Below are 14403 nucleotides of genomic sequence, written 5' to 3'. Positions count from 1 at the left end.
CGTCCTTCATATTGGTCATCTATCGTACCTAAATGAGATGCGACAATGCATATGTATGAATGCATGGAAGTGCAACACGCAAGGCATTCATAAAAGTACAACATACTAGCATAAGCACCTAGAGCTATTTAACTTAACCATCACTCAAGCATCTTATAGAAGATGACAAGCACATCAAGCATGCCACACAAATTATCTTAAATTAAACCACTGCAAGCATCCACCATTCAGGAAATTAGCCAAACCTTATAGCCAACAAAATTTAACATGATTCACCCAAAAATGACATACTCGATGTATCAAACCATGCAGAAAAGAATGGCTTAGCAATACTTTTGGAAAGTGAAAGATATAACTAGAAACTAAACAAATGCAAAAACTTAACTTGAGGACATGATCTAGCAACCAAAATTTACCAGCATGATGAGCTATTGATAAAGTATACAACAATATTTTGCCAACATTTATTGACAACAGGAAATATTTAATTTAGCCCTAGCAAAACAAATAGTACAAAAATAGATTTACAAACATGCACATAGCTTCTGGTACTGAAATTTTTACAGTGAACTAAACATGAAAATAGTAAGCTACTGCATAAATTTCATAATTTTTTAACATCCAAAACTGCAGATATTAAATAGACAAGCGTAAACAAGCATTAACCATGATTAAATCAATACATCATGAAAAAATTAAACAAACAGTAGGTTAAATATTTTTCCTAAGTTCTACATGCCAAATAAAAGCTAATTCAACTTTTTTTATATTTTTACCATTTTTCTACTATTTACTGTGCATTTTCAAAGCTTGCAACCACTTAAACTAGCATTTAAACTAGAGCAAAAACTATTTATAAAATAAAGATCAACCTGTAAGGAAAGTTGTAGATCTTAGAACAAGAAATCCAAAAAATTTTAGTTTGCATTTTTCTGATTTTTCTATGATTTACTATGATTTTTAGAAGATAACAGCTAATTTATGCACAAAAGAAAAAGATACTTTACACCAAAGCCCCTGGACTTTTCTAGAACTGCACAGCTCTATTCTAAACTATTCATATGAGTCACGGACTTTGTAAAAAGGCCCCCAGAATTGTTTCTATTCTTGTGCAGGGTCCCTGGCCCAGTCAACCATGGCCGACCGGTCTTTGACCGGCCATGGCTCGCCGGCGGCTCGCCAGCCGGCGACGGGGCTGGCACCTACACGACCTACGTGAAGAGACGAACTCAACGGTGGGTGCTGTGCACCAGAAAAGTTGGCTGGTCATGGACGACCGCGTACAGCAGCACCGCGCGGCGGCAAGGCCTGGAAACAAGCGTGGAAACTCGAGGAACGCGCAAGAACGAGGAGAGCATGAGCGTCAGTGCCTCACCTAGCTTCGATTTGAGCTGCTAGACGAAGGAAACGGTGGCCGGGCGATGGAGTTCCATGGTGAGGGGGCGGATGCACTGTTCACAGACAGGTCTGGGTCGCTGGGGAAGCCACTCCGGCGAGGGGCTCGACCGGCCGGGTGGGGGAAACGAAGGAGGAGCTCGTGGGGCTGCTGCCTGTGCAAGGGATCGAACTTTGTTGGCTTGTGGGAGGAGTATTGGCGACGGGGCGAGCTCGAGCTTGAGCTCGTAAATGGAAGCATGAGGAGGAAGAAGAAAGAAGCTAGCTATAGCAAGAGTACAGAGGTCTGCAATCTTCCCTCCCGGCAAGTGTCCGGCCGGTCCCTTGGATCACTCGCTTCATTCACTTTACACTCAGCAGCATGCATGCATGTGTACTGTTTGTCTGGAGTGACAGTGACCAATGCAAGCAAATGGGCTGCTGGCTTGGCCTCGAGTGTCGATCGTCACTGAAACAGAGGCCGGCTTGAGATGGAGAAGGGGGCATGCATGTAGCTAGCGGATCATCCATCGTCCTATAGCTAGCTCTCGATCGTGTACTATTTCGTGTGGCCATCTATATACGATCTCCTCGTAACTTGGATATACAGATCCTGGATCGTAGGCCATGTAATAAGATACGGTGGTGGCCTTCTTGCTTGCTTGCATGGATCGGATCGACCTCCATGAAATAAAGCACCCAGGCCAGAAACAACGCTGCCAGTGTTTCCTCCTGCCTGTCTGCTGCTTGCTACATCTCCCTCTGCTCTGCTCTACTCTACTCTCTAGCTAGTGATTTATTTCTTCGCCGCAGTGCATGATCACATCAGAATGCTCCATCTACTAGCATTGCATTGGATACCAATTAATAATAAGCAAATAATGGCGTAGCGTGCATGCAACTGATGGGTACAATCAGGAGAAAGAAACAATCACAAAGGACAGATCGATCGAAGATACTAGCTGGAGAAACTGCCAAGGAAGTTGAAGGATGGATACGCTAGCTAGCTTGTTTCCTGGCGAGATGAATGGATGACCATGCATGCAGGCATGGCCCATTGCTTGCTCCGATCTATACAATGTGTGTGTGTGGAGAGAGAGAGAGAGGAATCCCTCCAGGCATTAGAGAGAGAGGTAGGCAACAAGCAGGCTTTGGCGAGACTATAGTCGCGGATTTGGCGGCTACGGCACGGAAGATAGCGAGCTGATGAGCATATGCTGCATGCTTCACAGATCGGCGGCAGACATGCATGCATGCACGGCGGATCATCGAACGATCGCGGATCGGAAGAAAGAGAGCGACATGCGTACGTGCATGCACGCAGCTCGCATGCATTCGATTATATGATATATATAGATCCTTCGATTTGCCGCCTCCGGATCGTCGATCCATGTACTGTACGTGCCCATGCATATTGATCGGCAGACAGACAGCAGATTATTATTATTATTATTATTATTATTATTATTATTATTATTATTATTATTATTATTATTATTATTATTATTATTGATGTCATCGATACATCAATTATACCCGGTGTGCAATGTATAAGGCCAGTCTCACTAAAGAGTGTGATCGTAAATCAAGACCGTAAACTAGGTAACCAAGTCAGAGAAGTGTTATATATGGTAATGACATTCTTCTCACAGTCCATAAAACTTCCCCAACCATGTTAGCAAATTTAATATTCATGGAACTCCTATGGTATTTCTATTGAGATTAATGGTCTAATAAATTTTTCTACCGTCTCACCAGTTTACGCGAGGCTTGGTTGTTAATAGGACCTTGGGTGGCTGTTCCGTTTATACGGAGCTAGTGCGTGAGGGATGTGTGCCTAGATGGAACTCAGATTAGGCGAAGTGCAACTATGGCCGTGTTTGGATTCAAATGCTAGAGCTATTTAGGTTAGAGCTAATTAGCTCAAGCAAATAGCCCTCCAATAAAATAGTTTTTGACATGTTTGGATCCAAGAGCTATTTAGCCTTTAAAACATATTTTCCCAATCATTGGGCCCAATACTGAATATACATGTGACCGTAATTTTCTAATCTCACGGTCGATCCCACTCGTGACTCCGCTCCCCTTCTTTTCTTCCTCACGCACCCAAGCCAGATCCACCCAAGCCAGATCCACCTTTCCTCACGCGCCTCCACCCAAACCCGATCTATGGTGGTTGGCCGACGGTGGGCCCACCTTGGGGCGGAGCGGCGGGCCAACCTCGGGGCGGTGGGCCGGCGGCGGGCCCGCAGTGGGGTGGAGTGGCAGGGAGCGGCGCCGCGCTCGCCGCCGACCAGGAAGCCGGGCGGCACGGCGGGGAGCGGCGGCGCCGCCGGCCGAAGCCGATATTTTTCCTTTTATTTTTTTTGGATGCGAAAATTTTTTACAAAACTCTTTTGCCCTGTTTTTTTTGTTTAGGATGTAAAATTTTTTCTTTATTTAGACCCAAAAAATATTTTCAATTCTTTTTATCAAAACTTTCTTGTTATTTTTCTATCTCTCCAAAAAATTTCTCGAAAATGTTTCTATCTCTTGAATTTTTCTTGAAAATTTTTCTCTCTCTAAATTTTGTGTTATTTTTTTTGAAATTTTTTTATTACAAAATGATAAAAAGTTACTATAAAATGAAAAAAATTATATGGTCTGAAGATCGACCGTAAACTAGCGGTGCCCATCATTGGAGCCCTATTACATCTCTTGTTATGGTGGGCTCCACCTAAAATAGCCCAAATAATTACTCTTTGGGTGGGATAGTTTTTTTAGGTGGGCTATTTGCAAATAGCCAAGAACTAACCCTCATGTTTGAGGATTTTAGGCTATTTTGAGCTATTTTAGGCTAAAAATAGCTCTAGCCATTGGATCCAAACACGCCCTATATATATAGGATGGACTCTTGGAATTCTGGTTAGAATTGATTACCAGGGTTGCTATTAGAACACTGATGGACGGATCAAGTAATTATTAATTTCCTTAGTCACAATAGAGATAGAGATATATAAAGAAACTAGTAACAGTAGAGATAAAAAAAATATGTATAAAGAAAATAGTAGTGGTGGCAACGGACGAATCAAGAATGAGGATCATTACACAGTATCAGGAGTTTTGGCAACCACCCATGCATCATTATCCGGTCCTCGAGACACGCCCTTGCATTGCATTGCAACTCCCTCCTCGGGATCTGCCCTCTTCTCGCTCCCAAGTCCCAAGCAAGCAAAGCTCCTTCTTTCCTTCCTTCTCTGCTCTCCCGCCAGCAGCAAGGAATGAATGCTGGCTCGATCTCAGACGCATGCACCAGCCCCTCTCACTGCTCCTCCGATCCGCCTCTACTTATACCCTTCACTACTACTTTCCCTCCCACCCTGACAGCGACGCCGGCCACCTGCACTGGCATGTGCTGCGCCCTCCACCTCAGTCGTCTGCCTTCGCCTTCTCCATGGACGGCGACGTCCGCGCCAAGACCAGGTCTTGCGCCGGCGGCGAGACCTCAGCCGCCGCGGCGTCCCGGATCATCGCCCAGTGGGCCGCGCGGCGCCGCCAGGCGTGCGAGCAGATGGTTCTCACCACGCTCGACCTCGACCGCCGCGACCGCGAGTCCGAGCTCATCGCGCTCGCCCGCCTCCACGCAGTCTCCATGCTCGACGCCTCCTTTCTTCACGCCGGACAAGGGGGAGGTAGCGGAAGACGGAGCGCGCGGTCGCCGGAGCGCGCTCTGGTTAGGCGGATCGCCAGGGAATGGGCGGCCGGCGGTGTAGGCGAGGGCGCGGCGCGGGGCCGGGGGCGGACCGACGAGGAATGGCTGGGCGAGACCGAGCGCGAGCGGGTGCGCTCCGTCTGAGAGCGCGTCCGCATGGCCACCGACCAGGGCGCCCATGATCGACAGGGCGAGCTGACCAGGCTCCGCGGCCGCCGGCACGCCGACGACGTCGTCACGCGCATGGCCATGGAGCGCCGGCGAGAGCTGCAGGGCCTCTCCGAGCACCGCGCCGTCTCCGCCTTCGCTCACCGCGGTCGCATTCAGGTCAAAGCCACTTCACTTGATCAGTTCCATTTTCCTGTCTCCAAAAGATTTTGTTCCAACTTCCAACAGTTAGCTAGCTTTTTGAAGAGCATAGGGTGCTAAAAAAATTATCACATTTTCATCTCTTTTGAGATTTTTGTTTTCCCTTTTCGATGATTTGATTGAGGCCTTGCAAAGTGATGTGGTACTTTGGAAAGTTGGCCTACACACCTTTTTGGCCAAATCGTCACTTGTACTTTGCTTCATGCCTACAATTCTCCCTTTGGAAGAAACATGAGCGAAATGTCTAGCGAATTAGTAAGTTGGATATGTGCGCACTGGATGTTGTACTGCAAATAGTACCTACGACAACACAGAGTAAGACGAGCTAAAGTTCCATCCTTGTTTATCTGTGAATTCACTTCAGAAGCGACTCCTAGAAAATGTGGGTACACTGATCGATTGACATCCTTGTTTCACTGAATCTTTCTGATAATTGCCAGGCTGCCAGCAACTACAACAGCCACTAAATCTCTATGTAGTATTTTAGTCTCCTCTTGAATTGTCCTCTAAGAGTGTTTCCTTGAATTGATAGTTATTATTTTTCAGTCTTTCCTCCGAGGTAGATTCTTTCGTAGCAGGAGGCCTATGAATGATGAGAGACCAAACTCTATGGCAGCCAGAGAACTAGGACAGCTTAGACAGGGTCATCCAGTCTCTAGATTGAGGTATGGCTTCCTTTGCCTAGCATGGTATCCTCATTGTTCGTCTTCCTGTTGCTCCCTTAGCTTTCCCAGGATGGGCACGGTTTTGCATCATCCAATAGAAATTTAGAAAGCAAAAAAAATCTTGGATCAAGTTGCCGAAGGAACACAATTTTTGTTGTGACGTAGCAATTTTACTTCATTTGGTATACTGTTTTTAATTATTTCCGGTATAGTTGAGATGCATCTATCAGATGTTATTGCCATTTTGATTACTGACAACATGTTGCTCTTGACTAGGGAAGAGGTTGGCTTTCAGACAGAAAGTATCGCCAGCGATCAATCTGTTTCAGGGGAATTGCATACTCAAAACAGTTCTTCTGTCAATAATGGGCATAATGACAACCACCATCATATACAGAATGCAACTCGTGAGTATGAAATCCGGACAAATCGATCAATGGAAGATGAAGTTGTGCATGTCGAAATTACTGCTGTACGGCCTGACGGTAATAATGGTGTTGTGCAAAATGATTTTCACCAAGAACATATACAGCAATATGAAGAGTATTCAGATCCACGGTCCTCCGAGCAGGACAGTGAGCAATCTGTGTCTACCTCTTCTACTGAATCTGGCAACAGCATGCAACACGAAGCTGAAGCTCACGATTTGCCATGGCCAAGGCCAAGGGATATTTCTGGCACTGAGGATGGACAAGACAGCACCTTCCTGCACAGAGAGGAGGAATGGCATGTCATTGAATCTCATGAAGTGGAACCACAGTGGCAATTGAGTCGAGGTTTCAATTCTACCACCAGGAACAGGTTTAGTAGTCCACCGGAAGATGATGTTTATGGAGTTGAGCTAAGGGAGCTCTTAAGCAGGTATGTATTGTTGTACAATTCATTCATTCCTCTTAAATCTAATAAGTTTAATTTGGTGCTGATCTGATCAACTACCTCCTATTGTTTGTAGGCGAAGTGTGTCAAATCTTCTTAGTAGCGGCTTCCGTCAAAGTCTGGACCAGCTCATTCAGTCTTATGCTCAGAGGCAAGAGCACGTTTGGGATTTCGAAGGGCAGCAGAGGCCGCTAGGCAGTGGTGTACTCAACGAAGATCGTCCTATTGAGATCATCAGGATGGACGAAGCAACTCGGGATGAGAGACCCCAGCCTTCGACGACTGTGCTATCTGATGACTTCCCACAGCCACAGCAACGTGAATGGCAGCAGATTGAATTGGCCCATCATAACTGGAGCCAACAAGCCATGCATCGCTCTGAATTCGTGAGTTCCTTCTTCAGTACAATAGTATGCTGAATGTGAATACAAGGTATGAATGAATAGGATAGCATGAATCTGTTTTATTTGCATGCAGGACTGGGACGCCATCAATGTTTTGCGAGATGAGCTGAGTGGAGTGCAGAGAGGAATGAGCAGCATGCAGCAGATGCTGGAAGCGTGCATGGAGATGCAGATCGAGTTGCAGCGCTGCATCAAACAAGAAGTTTCTGCTGCTCTGAACCGATCGCCAACCATGCGAACAGATGAGGAGGAAAGGGCGACGTTAGAGGAGGATGGGTCGCAGTGGAAGCTCGCAAGGAAAGGGACCTGCTGCATCTGCTGTGATAACCAGATTGACTCGCTTCTGTACAGGTCAGTCTACTTATCTGCTGTAAAATGTAGTACTACTTGTTTTCATTCCATCACAAAATGCAATGCAATGTTTCAGATGTGGGCATATGTGCACCTGCTCAAAGTGCGCAGGGGAGTTGCTCCACGGGGTCGGCAAATGCCCGCTGTGCCGGGCGCCCATAGTTGAGGTGATCCGAGCCTACTGCATCATGTAATTAACAGACAGTAGTGGAGGAGGTTAAGTTTTGACACTAGCTAGCTAGTCTCGTTCCATTAATTACTGCAGTGCAGCAGCTAGCTGTCCCTAATCTTAGGGATGCTTGGTGGGCTACATCTGAAACTTGTTTCTGCTGTAGCCTCCCTCCATGCTAAATTGCTAATGTAATGTGCTCCTGTGGAGACTTTTAATCCGGCCAGTAGCCGTACGTGTAATGGAATAAGTGATCATATATATATATATATATATATATATATATATATATATATATATATATATATATATATATATATATATATATCTTTGAACAATCCATCCAGAAATGGACCTGACACAGCACAGCAAGTTGTTCCTTTTTCTTTATCAATCAGGATCCGCCTCTCGAGTCTGAGTAACTGAACAAAACTAACGAATGTTGTTCAGACAAACAACACAAGATGCAATCTAGAAGGAGCTGTTAATTCAGATATATATATTACTCTAAGGCAAGATGCAATCAAAGAAGCACCAGTAGCACATGTCGCCGGAATCGAAAGAAAGCCGATTCGAGGCACATCACATCACCTCACATGGGATGGGGCTGCTTCGTTGCTCTTTCGGTCCACATGAAAGGCCCCCTCTCGTTCAGCATCGGCCTCGACCTCTGAATCTCTATATGCCACTGAAACAAGTGACAAGGAGGCTCTTATCGAGCGCGGCTTTTTTTTTATGGGAGAGCGCGGCTTCTTAACGACCGGAACGGGCCGTTAAAAATTCTCAGACAAGCCGACTTCAATTCACTACCCATAACACTTCTCTTCTAATCGTTAAGATGACACGAGTCAATTTATTGATAAGCTTATCCTAGAAACGATTGGAAAATCTCAACAGTACAAAGCGGAAGCAAATATACAAGCTCACAACCAGCCAAGAGCTATAAAAAAGCACAAGTGCTCACCTTGCTGCACAAGAGACATCACGGTAGATCACTTAGATGAATAAAGCAAGGAGGAATACCAAGAGAGAACTGAACTCGAGCTATTGGCGCTGCTACAAGGATCTCTAATACAACCCCTAAGATTTAATACTGTCAGCTGCGTCTGTCGCTGTCTGGTTAAAGCAACTCCAACCAACACGTCAAATTTGAACCCCTACTCTCTCGTACGAGGATCTCTCATCCATATTCCATCCTCTACTTCTCAGTACACTCCAACCAAACCCTCATTTGCATTCTTATATTTCCTCTCATACCGACTTTATTCATATTTTGTAACTAACAAAGTTTACTATTCTTATATATAAATCATAATTTTTGCAAACGCTATTTATGAAATGGTAATATTTGGAAGATTTTTAATAGTTATTTTTACGCATATTTTGTGGTTATTTTTTAACCAAAAATCGAATCACATCATGATAGAAAATTGTTGCTATCTTCATCTCTCTCATTGACCTCTCTGCTTCCTCTATTTCTCCAGGAAGGCCCCCCCCCCCCCCCCCCCCCCCCCTCCACGACGGCTGCCCACACGGCAGGTCCCCACGCCGGCCTCCTCCAAAGCTTCGCTCCGGACTGCACGCCGTCCTCTACCATGGCCCAAGTCGCCTCCTCCCCGTGATGGCCTCCTGTGACGGCCCACCCCTCCCACTGCTGCCCGCCTTCGGCTCCCTCCTCGCGTCACCGTCCATGTGCTGGCCGGCCTCCTCCCCATCCGCCAAGGTCCCGTACCCCAGATTCCTGCCTTGCTGTGGCCTGGCCTTCCTGCCAGCCGGCCACGCACGACCACCACCTGGCTGCGGCTTGTGTTCCCGCCGGACCCTGCTGCCGCCGGCCACCGCATGCTCACCACCCGCCTTCTCCCGGTCTCCTTAGTAAGCTCTGGTCGGCTCCAATTTTGGTATACAGCCCGCGGCGTGGGAGGGTGTCAGGACAGCCCCTGTTCGTGGCGCCAAAGGCTGAGTTCGTATTAGTCTGTTGGGCTCGCGTTATCACGGCCCATGCCGTTTTGGGCCAGCCGCTCGGCCTGTGACCGTGCTTGATAAATACTTGGCTCCAAGGAGCAAGACAATTATCGAAGAATGAATAAGAACTCCATCCGAACTCCCTCTGTTTTGTCTCAGTTCTTCCCCTAAACTCCAAACCTTCTAGCCTAATCCCTCCAAATCTATTCTCCAGATACATTGGATGCTAACAATTGGTATCCAGAGCCTCGATTCCGCACCTATCCCTCAAAATCCCCTCGAATTTTTTTTGGTTTTCGCCTCTAGCCGATCTGGCGCCACAGAAGAAGATGAGCAAATTTGAAGCCGCGGTGATGACTTCCATGGACGATCTCTCGTCAAAGCTTGAGGGTTTCGAGTCCGTCATGAAGCAGATGCTCGATAAGCTGACCGGCCTTGAGGCGTGGCGTGCCACCGCTGACGCTTCCATGGATAAGCTTCTCGCCACAGCTGGTCGTCTCCACCAGTCTGCGCAGGCGCCATCCGCACTGCCACCTCCGCCGCCTCCGCAGCCGCGCTATCCGGCGCGCCCGGCGACTGCTCCGCCGCAGCCCCCGCAGCGGTGGACCAACCCTTTCGACCTCAATCTTGCTCCACAGCAGGAGATGCGCCCATCTGCATCGACCTGGGAGCGGCCCCATGGGCACCACGTCGACCACCTCCACCGGGATGTCGGCGGCAGGATCCTGGGATCCCACCCGCCACACCCGGTCACGGGTACGTACACCAATCCCGCTTCTAGTCGCTCGGAGTCACCGCATGGGCTTTCTGGTTCCCACCCCAAGTCCAACCCTCTGCCCAAGATGGATTTCCCTAGATTTGACGGGGATAATCCTAGATTGTGGCGTGATAAGTGTGATATGTACTTTGAGATTTTCTCTGTCAGCGATTCCCTGAAAACTAGATTTGTTGCGCTCAATTTCTCTGGTGCTGCAGCAGCCTAGCTTCATTCTGTTGAGAGCCAGGGCCGCATTTCTGATTGGGATCAGTTTTGCACTATGGTTTGCGAGCGTTTCGATCGCAATCAATATCAAACCCACATGAAACAGCTTGATTCCCTCCGCCAAACGGGTTCAGTAGAGGAGTACTACACCACCTTTGTCGATCTAGCTCATCACATCCTTCTGTACAACCCAGCTTACGACCACGTTTTCTATGTTACACGCTTCCTGAATGGATTGAAAGATGACATTCGCTCTGTCATTACTTTACATCGTCCCAAGGATTTAGAAACTGTTGTGGCTTTGGATTTATTGCAGGAAGCAAAGTTGGATGTTGGCAAGAAGAAATCTATGCCCAAGCCGGAGTTGATTGGTCTTTCCAAGTCCTCTGTGAAGCCTAGCTATTCTCATGATAAAGGCAAATTCAGAGTTGACACCAAACAGCCCGAAGAACCCAAGCAGACTGATAAGCTGGAATTCTTGAAAGCTTATAGAAGAGGGAAGGAATTGTGTTTCAAGTGTGGTGAAAAGTGGAATCGACAGCACAAATGCCCTCAACAAATTCCTCTCCATATCATTGAAGAATTATTGGAGGTGTTGGATTATTCGGATGACTCGAGTCCTGAGGATGAGCTCCTGTCTACTCCTGCTGATTCATCTTTGCTGACAGTTGCTGATCCCAAGTCTCCCACCAGGAAACGTCGAACAATGCAGTTCAAGGGTTTGATTGGTAAGCAGGAAGTCTTGATTTTAGTTGATTCTGGCAGTATAGCTTCTTTTGTTAGTCCTACGGTGGTCCAACAGCAGCAGTTGTCAGTTATCCCTATTGCTCAAGAGAACTATACTGTGGCTGATGGAGGTTCAGTACAGTGTGCTGGTATGGTACCCAACCTGCAGTGGTGGACTCAGGGTCATTCTTTCTCCCAGGACATGAGGGTCTTAGCACTGGGATGCTTTGACATCATTTTAGGGGCTGATTGGCTTGAGGATCACAGCCCTATGTGGATTCATTGGAGGCATAAGAAGATGAGATTCACTCACAATGGCAAGAGAATTCTGCTTCAGGGCCTTAAACCTGACACTATTGTCTGTCGTCCTGTTAGCACTGGGAAATTGCAAGGATTACTCAGAAGGAAGGCAATCACTCACATGGTACATCTTCAGCAAAAACCTGCAGCTCTGCACCCTGACAGCTGCATTGCTTCAGTCACCACAGCACCATCCCCACCTTGTCCTGCTGAAATTCAGGCTGTGCTTGATCAATTTCCTCAAGTTTTTCAGGATTCTGATGTTTTACCTCCTCAACGTGCTTGTGACCACAGTATTGATCTCCTACCTGGGGCAACACCAGTTAATGCTAGAGCATATCGCCTTCCTCCAGATCGGAAAGATGAAGTTGAAAAACAACTGAAAGAAATGCTACAGAAAGGGCTGATTCGAATGAGTGCCAGTCCTTTTGCCTCTCCAGTACTCTTAGTTCGTAAGAAGGATGGTTCTTGGTGATTTTGCATCGATTACAGGAAGCTCAATGCTCTGACCATTAAGAATAAACACCCAATGCCTGTAGTAGAGGAAATGTTGGATGAGTTAGTAGGGGCCTGCTGGTTTTCCAAACTAGCCCCAAGGGTTGTATGAGTTTGTGGTCATGCCGTTTGGTCTCACAAATGCCCCAGCCACCTTTCAAGGATTAATGAATACTGTCTTTACCCCTTTGCTCAGAAAAGGAGTACTTGTTTTTATGGATGACATCCTTATATACACATCAACATTGACGGAGCATGCTGCCTTATTAACCATAGTGTTGCAAATTCTGTCTGATCACAAGCTGTTTGCCAAGACCTCTAAATGTTCCTTTGCTCAGGCAACAATTGAATATTTGGGCCATGTCATTTCCAGTTTAGGGGTATCCACTGACCCTCAGAAAATTTTGGCTGTTCAAAATTGGCCCACTCCAGCTTGTGTCAAGGATGTCAGTTGTTTTTTTGGGTCTTACTGGTTACTACAGGCGATTTATCAAGCATTACGGTCTCATTAGTAAGCCCTTAACTCTATTGCTAAAAAAGGGGACACCATTCATCTGGAGTTCTGTGATTCAGTCAGCTTTTGAGACACTGAAGAATGCTTTGGTGACTACTCCAGTGCTGGCATTACCACAGTTTGACAAATCATTCACTTTGGAAACTGATGCAAGTGACTCTGGTATAGGAGCTGTTCTTATGCAAGGGGGCCACCCCATTACTTTCTTAAGCCAGTCTCTTTGTCCACGTAATGCAGCTCTATCCACCTATGAGAAAGAGTGTTTGGCAATACTCATGGCCATTGATAAATGGAGATTCTATTTACAAGCACAGCCATTTATTATCAGAACTAATCACAAGAGTCTCCTTCATTTGACTGAGCAACAAGTCCATACTAAAATTCAGTAGAAAGCTCTCCTCAAACTTATGGACCTTGATTACACAATACAGTACAAGAAAGGCATCACAAATGCTGCAGGTGACTCCTTATCCAGGAAACCTGTATCTACCATTATGGCTGTCTCCATGTGTACTCCTACTTGGGTGGACAGACTTCAGGAAGGGTATGCTGAAGATGATTTCTCCAAACAGCTGTTAACTGAATTAAGTCTGTCTTCTAGCAATGATAAAGGTTTTTAGTTGCTCAATGGTATTATTAGATATAAAGGCCGAATTTGGGTGGGCACAAATTCTTTGGCTCAGCAACATATTCTCCAGGCTCTCCATGATAGTGGTATTGGAGGCCATTTTGGGTTCACTGCTACTTATCACAGGATTAAGCAGCTGTTTGCTTGGCCTAAGATGAAGGCATACATCAAGCAATATGTTCAGTCTTGCCCTGTCTGTCAACAAGCTAAACCAGAACACATCAAGTCACCAGGTCTCCTTCAACCATTGCCTGTTCCCACTGAAGCTTGGTCTGTGGTTTGTATGGACTTTATTGAGGGGCTTCCTAATTCCAACAATAAAACAATGATTCTGGTGGTGATTGATAAGTTTTCCAAATATGGTCATTTCATCCCAATGGCTCATCCCTTTACAGCCCTCCAAGTGGCTCAGTTATATCTAAACCAAGTGTACAAGTTGCATGGTTTGCCAAAGGCTATTATCTTAGATAGGGATCGGATGTTTACCAGTGCTGTCTGGCAAGAGCTGTTTCGTCTCTCTAACACTAAGTTACTCATGGGCTCTTCATATCACCCTCAGACCGATGGGCAAACTGAGAGACTGAATCAGTGCCTTGAAACCTTTTTATGCTGTCTAGTCAATGCCTGTCCTAAGAAATGGCTGGAATGGATACCATTGGCCGAGTATTGGTATAACACAACTTACCATTCTGCTCTAGGCAAAACACCCTTTGAGGTTCTGTATGGTAATCCTCGTTGACACCTGGGTATTTTTGACATATCTTCTTGTCAAGCTCCAGAGTTGGAAGAATGGTTGCATGAAAGGGAAACAATGTCTAAGGTAATTCAGCAGCAACTTCAGCGTGCCCAGCAACGCATGAAACATCAAGCAGATAAGAATCAATCTGAATGTGA

The 14403-nt window shown here is 46.3% G+C and overlaps 1 pseudogene; it reads left to right on the top strand.

The window, feature by feature from the left end:
* Nucleotides 1-4512: 4512 nt before the first annotated feature.
* LOC120692642 lies at nt 4513-8162 on the top strand (annotated as a pseudogene).
* The last annotated feature ends 6241 nt before the right edge of the window (nt 8163-14403 follow it).

This window comes from Panicum virgatum, chromosome 9N (assembly GCF_016808335.1).
Source record: "Panicum virgatum strain AP13 chromosome 9N, P.virgatum_v5, whole genome shotgun sequence".
NCBI classification, from domain to species: domain Eukaryota; kingdom Viridiplantae; phylum Streptophyta; class Magnoliopsida; order Poales; family Poaceae; genus Panicum; species Panicum virgatum.
The sequence above is the reverse complement of the archived record's forward strand: the minus strand, read 5'-3'. Positions and strand labels throughout refer to the sequence as shown.